This window comes from Zalophus californianus, chromosome 2, assembly GCF_009762305.2.
Source record: "Zalophus californianus isolate mZalCal1 chromosome 2, mZalCal1.pri.v2, whole genome shotgun sequence".
In the NCBI taxonomy this organism is placed as follows: Eukaryota; Metazoa; Chordata; class Mammalia; order Carnivora; family Otariidae; genus Zalophus; species Zalophus californianus.
Genome location: NC_045596.1, coordinates 129949553 through 129963742, shown reverse-complemented (window position 1 = coordinate 129963742; position 14190 = coordinate 129949553). Strand labels below are relative to the sequence as shown.

Here is a 14190-nt window from a genome sequence, read left to right as displayed (position 1 = left end):
TAATTCAAGAAAAATTCAAATGTTTTACATGTCCAGACTGACAATAAGTATATATTATTTTAATAACAGAAACTTGAGCATAAAATACTGACTGAAAGAATTCTTTTGAGAACAGACTTAATGAATACATAAGAGTGATTTATTTACCTTTAGCGTATTTGCAAGTAAATGGGTGTGGGTAAATGACTGCTTTAGAAGTATTTGGGATCTTAAGAAAATGATTGTCTCAGGCAATTTAAATATTCTCTCTTGTAATCTTGAATACACTACAAGTTTTCTTAAATTCTTGCAGAATTAAGCCTTAACCCATCCTGTCAGTAGTGTCAAGGAATACAAAGTGTAGCTCTGAATTAATGAGGTTTTAGGTCTATTGGTATATAATTTAGCCTCATTTTAACTGCCTTTTGCAGCGACAAGGGAATCACCAAACTGAGTATGTGACCAATTGTTAACTACTAATGAGGTTGGCAACTTGTACATGGTGAAATTAAGAATAAAGGAAGTAGGGATTTAACATGATGGAAAAGAAAAGAATGGGGTTCTTTTATTCTTTCCCTTTCCCAACTTCTACTATAGGTTATTTTTCTGTTGATATGAATATTATACATTCTATATGCCTAACTTAACTAAGACCTATACTCATCAACATTTTTATTTTTTCTATGATTAAGGCAAGGACTCTAGAACTCTCTCAGCTCCCTCTTTTCTTTACCTGCTCCCCAGCCAAACCACACACACATGCTTTGTTGCTGTTACATGGAATTTTCACTTTGGATTATCATACATGTGTACACATGCACACATACACACATTCCTTTTCTTATAAATTATTTAATAAGTTATTTATTCACCCATTATTCCCATATATCTTATGGTGACTGCTTAATTTCTTTTTTTTTTCCTTAGGGTATTTCCTCCAATAGTCTTTTCAAAGTTGTGCTTTGAATACAATCTTTCTGAGCCCTGAATTCCTGACACCATTGTTCTTGCTCCATCATATTTAAATAATAGTTTTCCTGGATATAAAATTTTACTTTCTCAGCTCTCTTATTTTAACACCTTGAAATAGTACTTTGTTTTCTTCTTGTATCCAGTGTTATCGTGGGGATGTCTGATGTCAATCTTGTTCTTTTGAAGGTGTTCTGTTCTTTCTTTCTGGAAGCATTTATAATTTCTTTCTTTGACCTTAAATTTTATCATAATGTGTCTGCATATCGTTTTTTTTAAAGATTTTATTTATTTATTTGAGACAGAGAGAGGGAAAGAGAATGAGCAGGGGGTGGGGCAGAGGGAGAGGGAGAAGCAGACTCCCCGCTGAGCAGGGAGACCAACGCGGGGCTCCATCCCAGGATCCCGGAATCATGACCTGAGCCGAAGGCAGACGCTTAACTGACTGAGCCACCCAGGTGCCCCTCTACGTATATATTTTTTTTCTCATCCATTTTGTTTAGCTCTCTCTGAGCTCCTTCACTCAGAGATAGTTCATCTTTCCTTCTTTCTGGAATAGTCGTGGGCTTTTCTTCAAACATTTTCTTTTTTCCACCTAATTGTTTTTCTCTTCAAGGATTCCTATTAATTGAATGTACTTCTCTCCTACATTTAAAATTGTTCTTTTATATATCCTATCCCTTAATAATAATAATAATAATAGTAATTTATATTTATGTAGCACTTGCTATGTGCCAAAGACGCTTCTGTCCATTTCGCATATATTAACTAATTTAATCTTCACTACAAATCTATAGGGTAGGTCCTGTTACTCTATCCATTTTACAGATGAGAAAATGGTTACAATTAAGTGACTTGCTCAGGATCATTCAGCCACTAAGTGGCAGAGGAGAGATTTGAACCTCTGCATCTAGATCCAGAGTTCACATTTTTTAAAAATCACTGTGCCGTGAATCTTGTCTTTATTTATCCCTAATGCTGCAGGTAGTGTTTTTTGACCTGTTTTATCCAGCTTCTTGTTAATTTTTGGTTATACGCATTGTGCTATTTATCTCTCCTATTGAATTTTTATTTTAGATCATGTCTTTCATACTTAGCTATTTTTCTGTTTTTTTCTTCATAAGTACTAGTTCTTGCTTCACGTTACCATTAGGCTCTCTTATTTCTTAGGGAATATGTATGATGCTTATTTTAAATTTGACAGCTATTTCATTAATGTGACTTCATCCACTACAGCTTGTCCAGTTCCTTGGTCGCCGTTGTGTTCCTCAGCTATCTAATGTTCCTTGTGAGCTCAGGGTCACGTTGACGCTCTTCATTAGTAATGTGTACTGAGGCCCAGTCCCTATATTGTACCCTTGCTGGTGAGTTTAGGGGGTTCGCAGCTGGCCAGAGGCTCCCAGAGTAAAGGAGGAAGCAGGGAGAACTCCAGGACCCCCTCGTCACTGCAGCCAGTCCCACCCTGATACACTCCTCCCACCGGGGGCTGCCATTTTTCTGCATCCCAGTGTCACAGTAGGGGTTCTATTCTTTCCAAAAGAATTTGAATGAATGAAATGATGTAACACTAACTCTTCCAAAAATTGTTCCCATGTTCTCCCAGGAACATAGGCATTATTAGGTCACTATTCTGTTATTAATTTTGGAGAGGTTAGAAGCAGGATCTGGAAAATGCATTCAAGGAAAGTGATTTTGGTTTTCCCTTATTAAAAACTTCAGAGAAGAGGTTTAAGAGAAGGTATTTAATAAAGTCTCACAGATGTTTTATCATCTAGTCAGAAACACACAATGAAGCTGAAACATTTAATAGAAGAAAAATTTACCAATTACAGCTAACATTTACTGAGCACTCACGTTGTTTTGGCACTGTGCTCAAAACTTTAAATGTGTTATCTTACTTATTCACTACAATTTGATGTAAAAGTACTATTCTTACCTCTGTTTCATCAAGGAAGAAAACCAAAGCTTAGAAAGTTTAGTTGTTCTTCTTTTTTATTTACTTTTTTAAGTAATCTCTACACACAAAATAGGGCTCGAACTCACAACCTTGAGATCAAGAGTCACATGCTCTGCCGACTGAGCCAGACAGGCACGCCCCCCCCCTTTTTTCTTTAACTTCAGTGTTCCTGATATGTAGAGATAAGAAATTAGCAACCACTTTATCATCAAGCATTGCCTTGTGATAATAATTATGAAATCTCTGGCACTAGCTCTCAGTAGCATATTCCAATACTCACAGAGCAAAAAGAAAAGATAATAACTTGGTAAATTGACAGATTCAGTGTCCGAGGGAATATGGAAATACAAGCAAAGAGCTGGATTTTTTACACCCTTTTAGAAACGTTGGATAATCAATGTCTTGAAGCATGAGGTGGATTATTTCCAAAAATCTTGGTGAGAATCCCATAGATCATTAACATGCATCATCCTTGACTCCCTAGCACCACAGTTTTAAATGAAAGACATAACTTTTCATTCAAATAACTGGCATTTTTCACGAGGGTGGTTATCACAGTTATTAGTTACCATAACATAGGAGACCATAGAATGCCCAGGAACTTGTAAGTTTATTTTGTTCATAAAATGATGTGTGTCTACATAAAGATATAGATCACTAAAGCGATACGGTAAGCATTTAACTGCTTTGTGTTTAGAACTGGATTTACTCCTCATGGGGCTAGCATTACTGAAGGACTAAGTAGGATCACCGGGCTCGTGCTATCCTGGGAGCAAGTTCTGGAAAGGACTCAAGGGGCAGAAGAGCCACCACGCCGAGGAACTTGTCACTGCAAAGCCGCCACTCACCGTGTGGCTGTGAGGTGGTATACTTCAGACTTTCAAAGCAGTAGAAAAAGATTTGACCTCCAAGTATTTCTTAAGTATTTCCACCGCAAAGAAGTATTTTCTCTGGTAGCTAGAGGAAGAAAATTAGCGGTGAAACAGAAGACAATATTCATTCTGTAGGCTTTGATGGACCATCTCCAGCATTTGTCAGAGTACTAAACCCTGAACGATAAGAGCAAAGGTGTTATGTACTCCATTCCTGTCTGGTTGGTCCAAGAGGTAATTGTAAAATTATTGATGGACCTTATATATCATGGCAGTGAGTCCTAAATTCAACTGTGTTTAAGAATTGTCTTGGGGGAGGGTCATTAAAAATGCAGGTTCAAGATCCCTGTCAAGATTTTGAATCAGCAAATTTAACAATTGCAATTAGGTCAGCTGCATAGAACAGAACATTCTAAAATAATTCCAACTGCCTGAATACATTAACAGCATATTTGCTCTGAAGGAACAGCTTCTTTGCTCTGAAGGAACACAGTCCCTTGGTCATCACAGGGACTCATGGTTCTTTCTTCTTCCTTCACCATTTTAGGTGCCTGGCTTCCACCCATAGAGTCACCTCATGACCCAGAACACCTGCTGGCCCTCAAACCATTATGTCCACTTCCAGGCTGGCAGCGAGAGAAATGGAAAAGAAAAAGGACACTCCTTCCCTTTCAAGGGACCTTCCTGGAAATCCCACACAACACATCTGTCTTCATTAGATTGGTCGGAACATTGTCCCATGGAAATGGCAGTCAGGAAATGGATTTTAATAGGTGTTTTGCTAGCCCCAACTAAATAAGGATCATGTTACTAAAGAGGAGAGGAACAATGCTGTTGTGATAGCCGACTAGGAATCCCAGCTCCACTATATGTGGAATGTTGCCCAGGAATCTGCAATTTCAACACATTTCCTGGGTGATTCTAAAGCAAGTGGCCCACGGAATACACATTAGAGAACAGTACTGTAGACAATCAGAATAAAGGAAAAAGTAGAATTGGATGATATTAAAGTTTATTTTTTTTTGGATGATACTAAGGATTAAAAAAAAAAAAGGCAGTCCATTTAACAGAGGCACTCAGGCCTAATGAAATGTATACCTTGAAAAGAAAACTGACATTTATGAAGAATGCTAGAAATGGGGTGTGAGTGTTAATAAAAAAAAATTAGTTGGCTAAGTATTGTCTTATTATTATATATGGATCATTATTCCCAAGTATTTGGAATAAACCCAGAACACACACACACACACACCCTCCCCGCCCCGCATCCAGAGACTGATCATAATCAAATCTTTCTCTCAGGTAGAATCTTGAATGCTGTAAAATCCCAGTTATCAATATGATCGCTAATGAATCTGAACAGTTATTTTAGCTTTTCTAGGTTCCGATTTTAGAATAAGAGGTGCCCAGTGATGACCCAAGCTGTGGTTCACATTTATGGCCTCTGTGTTCAGGCCACACTTTGATTTTCCCTCCTTCCTCCTCTCCTCGGCTCCTTCCAGACTTTTTCTATTACCCAGATTCGACTTAAAAAGCTTTTCACTGGCAGTAGCCCTTTCTCTTCAGGAAAGAGCCAGCACCTCTCGTTGCTGTAAGCCAGGCCAGCCTGGCCACTGCTGGGATTTCCAAGAGGTCAGCAGCTGGGTCACGTCATTGGAATGGGCAGACCGACTAAACAACCATTCGGGGCCCTTGGGGCCTAAGTGCCCTGCTGGCCTAGAAACTTCATGCAGCGCCCCAGAACCCCACTGGCCAGGTCCTGCTCCACAAAAGCACCTCAGCAGGGGAGACAAACAGCTGCTTTGCTCCCTAGAGCTAAGGCTCAGAGCAGAAAAGTGAGCACAGAAGAATCCCTTTGGTAAACATTAACAGAAAGAATTGGTGGGTGGGTCCCAAAGGAACTGTAAGCCTAGAAATTAGAGCTTACAGCTTAGAGCATGGAACTCTAGCCTCTTGGTTACCATGTTTTAAGCACATCTTTGGACTAAGTCCACTGAAAGGCTCGACATACTGTAACCTTCACAATAAGCTTGGGAAGTACGAAATATCATCCCCCATTTGTACTAGAAAACATTAAGAATGAGCTAGTTTGCCAAAGACTCTCAGCTGGTCAGGAGCCAGACCCACAACCCGACCTTTTCATTTTACCCCAGAGGATCCTTGACGAAGACTGAACACAGTTGTGGGGGGAAGTGAAATTACGGTGGGGAATCACAGATAAATGTGATAATGTTTATGAAACAACAGAAAAATTAAAGGATTAGAGGAAACCAACATTTCCAGGATGAATACATGCTCTTCCCATGAAATCTAGAAATACAATTATATTGACAATCTCCCATAGATTAGATGGTGGACAAACAGGAACACTTGCAAGACAGAACAGGACGTTTGGCAGCTAATCAGAGTCATCAAGGGAATGCATCACGTAGCCAGTCTGCAAGCCTACGCACCTCGCTGAGAGGTGCGCCTGCTGGGGCAGCGAGCTGGGCAACGGGCCCACGCCCTGGGAAGCAGAGCCAGCCAAAGACACTTGAAATTGGTGCATGGCCCAAACTCTTTCTTGTACATTAGTTATCTGGGCAACAGAAGAAATTTAGCAAGGAGGAGAAAAGAAAGGCCATTTGTACCTTAAACTCAGAACCAAGTGCTAAGAAGCAAGATGTTAAACCATGGAATGAGAGGAACAAAGGATTAAACAAGAAGTTTACAATGCTCGTGATGTACTATACATTGACTAGTTGAATTTAAGTTAAAAAATAAAATAAAGAAAAAGAAAAAGAAATTGACAACACTTAGGGATAAGTGCCATGTTCATGCCTATAAAACCCAGCCTGATTAATATCACCATTAACACTGCCAGGCCCGAGATTATGAGAGACAACACAGGGCCACCCTTGGCCTTCTGGTGGTAAGGAAGACCTAGGGCCTCATCGTCCACATCCAGAGCACATAAAGCACCTTACACTCAAATACTCAATGTATATGTGTTGAGAGGAAGAAAGTAAAAAGAAAAAGAAAGTGTGGCCGGTTAGATGTTTGAATGTAAGTCTGCTACGGATCTAAAAGTGAGAGAATGCTCTTCCTTTGGCTGAATGTCTATAGGGGGAAAATAAAAACGTGGGAGACAGTGAAATTGTACTCATTTTTCAGAATTTATTAAGCACTATACCAGATACTCAAACACTTTAAAAGAACTTATAATCTAATGCAGGAGCCTGGCAAACCAGCTGTCGACAAGGCACATGCATTGGTTTTAAACCTGCAGCATGGGATGTTCTGGGTCATTTTAGCCTCTTGAACTTGGCCCTAGGCCCCCTTTGAGAATCACAAATAAAGGCAGCTGCTGGGCCTGCATCCACCAGTTCACCTCGTGCACTCCAGGTGTAGTCTTTCTGTTTTTTCCCCTCACACTGCTACAAACATTCGGTCTGGGTCCTAACGGGTGCACAGTGGGGCCACGTGAAGCTGGGAGGCCTATACTTATGAGACCAGGCCAATTCTGTGGCTTTCCGACAAATGCCATCCTACATCGGGCTCCTTGCTCAGTGGGGAGTCTGCTTCTCCCTCTCCCTCTGCCTGCTGCTCCCCCTGCTTGTGCTCTCCCTCTCTCTCTCTCTCACAAATAAATAAATAAAATCTTTAAAAAAAAGAAGCAAATACGTCAATCAGAGAAAGACATGTATCATATGATCTCACTGATCTGAGGAATTCTTAATCTCAGGAAACAAACAGGGTTGCTGGAGTGGTGGGCGGTGGGAGGGATGGGGTGGCTGGGTGATAGACACTGGGGAGGGTATGTGCTATGGTGAGCGCTGTGAATTGTGTAAGACTGATGAATCACAGACCTGTACCTCTGAAACAAATAATACATTATATGTTAAAAAAAAAAAAGAAGAAGAAGAAGAAGAAGAAGAAGAAGAAGATAGTAGGAAGGGAAAAATGAAGGGGGGGAAATCGGAGGGAGAGACAAACGAGACTATGGACTCTGAGAAACAAACTGAGGGTTCTAGAGGGGAGGGGGGTGGGGGGATGGGTTAGCCTGGTGATGGGTATTAAAGAGGGCACGTTCTGCACGGAGCCCTGGGTGTTATAGGCAAACAATGAATCATGGAACCCTACATCCAAAAAATAAATAGGAAGAGCAAAAATCAAACACCTAGGAGCTCTGGCCCTAGGACATTCTTGCTTCCCACCTCACCTTACCTTCCCTCTCCACAGCCTAAGGAGTTGGTTCACCCTGGTTACCAATCTAAAAGATGGTCTTTTAAAGAAAAAACAAAAACAAAAACCTGTCTCTCCCCCCACCTGTCTCTCACTATGCCTTCTGACACATGTCCATCTCCTAAGCTCATTTCCTCTACAGGGGCCGCACCCTTCAGACCCATCACCTCTGTCCTCCTTATCCAGCGGTGTCATCAGCAAGGATTCTAGAGCATAGTTCATAAGAATAGAGACTGGAGGCAAAATGTTGAGAACTATAGGAGGATATTCAATCCTGTCTGTTCTCAGAAAATGGCCAAGACAGTTTGCTGCTGAATCAACAATATTAGATATATCACACATGTAAATAACGTCCTTCAATCTGTAACCTAGGCCTGTCATTATTTGTGATTCTACCACTCACGATAAACCTTTTGTTTGAAAAGGCTTTTCACCATTCCCCACTGGTGGAGAGCCAGGTTGGTTCATTTGCCACCCCTGTTTCTCAGCTTTTCAATATTCACCAGTTGAGCTGGTCTATAATTTGGAATATGAATCGCATGGCCCAAATATTAAGTCCCAAATAAGATGTGCAGTTTAGGGAACTGTGTGTGCATCTGTGTGTTTACCAACAAACAGATGGTAGAGGAACACACCTGTTGTTCTTATTACAGGTTTTTGTTTTATCTTTGTATCTGCCTTGGCATTGCTTCACAAAAGGAAGCTGCCTTATGAAGAAATCGGTATGGAATTTAGAGTGTTCACCGCGGTGTCAGTTTAGAAACTCTGTATTGTCCACATCAGAAGGCTGCTGAGCATGAACAATATACCGGCTGTAACTGGGTACACTCAGCATACCGTAACAGAACTAAAACCAGACATCAGCTGTGTTAGTGAAACTCTCCGATTCCAGGGACAGGGACCAGCTTGCCTTTCCATATCACTTTCTTGTGAGGATTTAAGATCTTCAGAACAGTTACATCATATTGAACTTTAAGCTCTACAACCAAAAAGCACAGGTAAAGATGAGGCAAGTAAATGCGCCCTCTTCCCATGACAAGACTGCTGGCTAGATGCCTCAGTATGATCTCGGAAAAAAATTGATGACTTCGTTTACTTGGTTGCCCACAATTAGGGCAATGGGATAGGATTCTACAGAATTTAGAGTAAAAACACCAAGGCTTGAGTCCCGATACTGCATTGCTGACTACAGGATCATGAACATTGAACCCTCTTAGCCTCAATTTCCCGGACTATTAAACGAGAATAACACCTTTGTGGTTAAAAATGAAGTCATTTAATATTTATAGGCCCCGTTTCTTCTTTATGGGGTAATAGTTATTAAAAAAGCAAATGTGTGTGACAGCACTTTATAAAATAATAAATGAGAAAAATGTTAGGTATTTTCTAAAGCCACCTTCAACTCAGATAGTTCTAAAACTATGGTCACAACATGCCTTCTCATTTGAGAGTGAAAACTTTCATCTTTCACCTCTGTAGCCCCTTTACCAAGCTCAGTGATTACTATATAATGGACACTCAGTACAGGTGAGCTGAATGAGAGGAATGCAGCGAAATCCGAATTCTCTGCCATGGGAATGAGTTGACTGCCTTGCCCTACCAAAAAGTAGTTAGTATACTAAGCCCGTAAGTAGCAATGTGGAGTGGTTGGTAAGTGAGCCCCCAGATTCTGGGTACCTAAGAGAGACCTCCCTGACCGCACTGTGTCGCCCTCATACCAGGAAAAAAAAATGTGTGCTTAGGAGCACATCCAAACGTGCTGACTTTAGAGCACGTGTTGTGAATGATGTGCAGTATTAGTCACTGTCACCGCAGGTCAGTATACCATCGTTTCAGCATACTACTTAAATAAATCTTAAAGCTTCCACGTTCCGGTCTCTTGCCGAGTGTCCGTTCTGCATGGCGCATCAGGTCACCTTGGGTTGAAAAGTCTGGATGAGCAGGTGAAGCCACTGAGATCTGCAGCGCCTGAGTCCAGACACAATGGAAAGATGAACAACTTTTACAGAGGAAAAAATAAAGATAAAGCTCCAAGAATGAAAATGGACTCATGTCCCTAAGTAAAATAATAATAATAATGATAATAATGATAATAATAAAAAAGCAAAATAATAATAAAGGATAAAAAGGAAACCAGCAAATTTACAAATTATATTTAATCATACTTAATGACACAGCAAGGGGGTAAACTCTGAAATGCTCACACAAAGCCAAGATTACGACTCCTTCAGTTCATGCCCATTCAAGCCACATAGCCCTCTCGCATGGTGACTTAAACTTTTATTTCTGCCTCGTTATAAGAAGACAAAGACTGCAGTTCATCAATCCCACCCACTCCCACTCTCTAGTACGAACCAATGGATGGACCTACTTTGGGGGGGATCAGTTTGAGGCCTGGCAGGAAAACCAAGGAAAAGGCCATATTCAGAGAATCAGTGCTCTGAAAGAAAGTCTTCTTGTTGGTTTGTCCACTTATTACTGAGGTGTCTAAAGAAAAAATGCAAAAAGTACCTTTTCTCAAAACCTCAAGATATCCATAGCTCTTGGTTTCAGAGTGGTCAGGGGAAGGAGCGCCAGCAATGTGGAGAAATCCAAGCTACGGAAGGAGGGGTGCCAGTCCCCCACAGCAGCCACAGAGAGAAACACGGATGGAGTGGCTGCTTTCCTCCTGAGGAGCTAGTCCCTCAGACGGCTGTGGTGCTCTAAAGCCATTTCCTTCTGGGTACACTCTCCTTACTTTCAGTTTTTCCCGTCTTATGTCTTAAATTCCTTTATAGCTTTTAAGGTAACTGAGACAAATGTTATTGACATTTGAAGTCCTTTCCCAGGAAAAATTAGATGTAAGGACGAAACAAAGAGAATTGACCACTGTTAATTTCTCCGACAGTCCTTCGTGACTTGCCAGAGGTGAAGTGGAGAGAGATGTGTGTGCAGTGGTGGAGTGTGGAGCTGAGTTGGGGAGTCTCAAAGAGGAAATAAATCTTGATGATGCTTCAGCGTGTAGCAATTGCTACATTTTGGGTTTCCACCCAGCAGTGAGGCACCTGGTCAGATCAGGCGTCTGGACCAACATGGAGCTTACAGCTCTGGTTCTTCTGCTTGAGCAGAACCTTAGGGGGCAGCTGCAGGCTGAGCCAGGCTTAGCAGACAAGAGCGGTTTATCTGATAAATTTTGGAGTTTCAGCTCATTGATTTACTCAGTACAAACAAGAAGATTTACTTAGGAATACTAACACATTCTTCTTCAAAGAATAGATGATTCAGCCAAGTAGCAGATAAAATGATCTCAAAATTTTACATGCATTGAGATCAATATAGATCTAATGGATAAGAAACCATTATTTTGTATAATATGCGTTGAACATGTTAGCAGCTTGGATTGGTTAATCTTCCATTATGGTTTTTATGACTTTTATTTTTTATTTTTTTTAAAGATTTTATTTACTTATTTGACAGAGAGAGACAGCGAGAGAGGGAACACAAACAGGGGAAGTGGGAGTAGGAGAAGCAAGCAGGCTTCCTGCTGAGCAGGGAGCCTGATGCGGGGCTCAATCCCAGGACCCTGGGATCATGACCTGAGCCGAAGGCAGATGCTTAATGACTGAGCCACCCAGGCGCCCCTGACTATTTTAATCTGTAGAGAATCTGAAGTACTTATGAGGTTATGATGCCCCCCAAAATTCCAATAGCATTTGAATCTGAGTCTTACACTGTGTCTTAATCTCTCCATCATTCTGTGAAAGAGAAGAAATGGTAATGGACTCCCCTCGACAGGTTGTCTGGATGAGAGCCCAAGACTCTAGAGTCCTATGCCCTATGGTTTTTGTTTTTACTCCTTCCCATACCCCTCCCCCGCCGACCTTATCAGACTTTCCATCTGAACAGGTGTTCTTTTCAAAGAAGACAATAGAAATGGGAATGTTCATTGATTTAATCTCTTGATACTAATCACCACTCTGAAAGAAAAGTGCCGTTCTAATATCCCAAAAAGAGTGTTTGTCCCTCAGAAAATAATTATGAAAATTAACTTGATTTATGCTTCTTAAATGAGGCATAAAGCAGTTCACGGTATGTTCCCGTCTAAAGAATGCTGAAGGGGAAACAGAGGATGTCAGATATTATTCTGTTTTTTGAATTGTTGGGCTTTATTTGTTTACTTCCTTTTCCCACCAAGCTATGACAAAAGGAAGTCCACACTTATTTTCCATTTACATTTCAACCCATAATTTGCCTTCTCCCTTAACCTCCCAAACACCCCCTTACCTAACAATAGTGGGATGCTTATTCATCAAGGCCACTCAATCCCCTTATTGGTCAAATCCACTGTGTGATGAGAGTCCCTATCTCTCTTCTATATGGCAATGCTATTCAGATTTTTAGCTTCTAAAACTCACCCCTTCCTGGCCTCCTCACACAGTCCCTCCTTGGTCTACTCTTAACATTTGTGCCATTATTCCTCAGTCTACTTCTAGAACTGTTCTTGATCTTTCTTCTTCCCTTTTATATTTTTGTGACCTTAATCTCAACTCCTTCCACTTTTTAAAAATTCTGCATAGACTCCCCCAGATGGTCTAATTCATATCCTTGGCTTCAACCACCACCGTTATGACTCCTGTATATATCCCCATCCCCGAGCTCTGTCTTGATCATGAGACTCCAGCTTCCAGTTGTCTACTCTATTTCCACCTATGAGACCAGAGGCTTCTCAAACTTACATATCCCAGACCAGGCTTGCCCTACTTCTCCCAAGGCCGACGTCCCCAAATTAGCCAGTATGTCACATACAACCAGTTACACTTATCCCGGTGCCCAATCGCAGCCTGTTATGCCTCAGACGCATTTCTTGCCTTTCTTGGCAGTCTTCTGCCAGCTGGCTTCTGGCTTAGTTGGCCAATGTGAGGCCCTCGCGGGAGATTGGACAGTGAGAAGAAAGGGGAAACCAGGGTACTATACGCATATACATATACCCCCCGCCCCACAAGACTTAGAATGGTTTCTGTTTTCTTCACTGGACCTGTCTGAGACGCCCTCCTTCTCACCCCTCAAATCAATCCATTCTCTCTTCTGCATCCTCATTGCCATTGAATTACTGCTGGTCTTCATCATTTCCCTCCTACATTTTGGTGATAGAATTTATGTCCTTTAAGTTACATCTCCTCATTTAATCCATTCTCTACATACTTGCAGAACAAGCTCTGATGATAATGAGATGTTTCTCTCTTCTTTAAACTAAAACTGATAGCTATCTTCAAAGGAAAATCAGTCACAAGTAGCCCCATTAGAATAGATCACCATCCCTTGGAACCTGTCATTGTGCAACTTGGCAACAACTGATTGGCCCAAGGATGTCATCTGATCTGAAGGGAACAGACCGAAAGGATATGGGAAGAACCAATGGCCATGAGGTAGCCAGGCAGAGAACTTTGTTCATGACCACCAATATTGCATAATGACTGGTCAGCTTAATTAGATCCTCTGGAAATTTTAAACGAGAGGGACAGAGGCCCAGCAGAGTGGAGAAGTAGAAGAAACACAAAATCAAGGTGTAAGGAAAACCATGAGGCAGCAGAAGCGTCAATACACCAAAGGTTAGGAGCGGTAGGTGGGCAGCAATAGGAGTAGCAGCTATAAGCTCAGTGGAAAGAAGTATCTGGGACAAAATCTAGAACCAAGAGGAGGGTTGTTGTGGGAACGTGGGAGCAGTGGTGAGCTGACTGGGGACATGTGGCCTTTCATCCTTTGATTCCAATATTCCCACTTCTCCACGTACCCTTCAATAAACCCCCATCCATAAACCTTACATTTCTCTTCCTAACAACCTAATCCCACCCCTAGTCATCATGTGTTTGACAGTGCTCGCTTCGGCAGCACATATACTAAAATTGGAACCATCATGTGTTTGACAAAACTGCCTGCTCATAAGGCTCACCTGAGGTACTTGGAAAGTTTAGGAAATGCTTTCTTTCCACTCCAGACTCTCATAGTGTCAAGTTCTCCATGATCTTGCCTCTTGTCTCTACCATCACCTGAGTCTAGCGTTGTCTTCCTCAAAGGAACGGTGGAACAGTAGGGGTACTTTTCAATCAAAGCAGCAATATAAACACAGGTAATTGTTCTCAGGGACTGGTAGTAATCCAACTGTGCTTTGGGTTCTCCTGGCTCTGTGCCTTTGTATGTGCTTCTCCAGGT

General features: G+C 41.4%; 1 protein-coding gene across 7 annotated transcripts in view; it reads right to left on the bottom strand.

Moving 5' to 3' along the window:
• Positions 1-14190, bottom strand: part of RBM46 (RNA binding motif protein 46) — a 139469-nt gene that overhangs the window by 73426 nt on the left and 51853 nt on the right. The window lies entirely within an intron of this gene.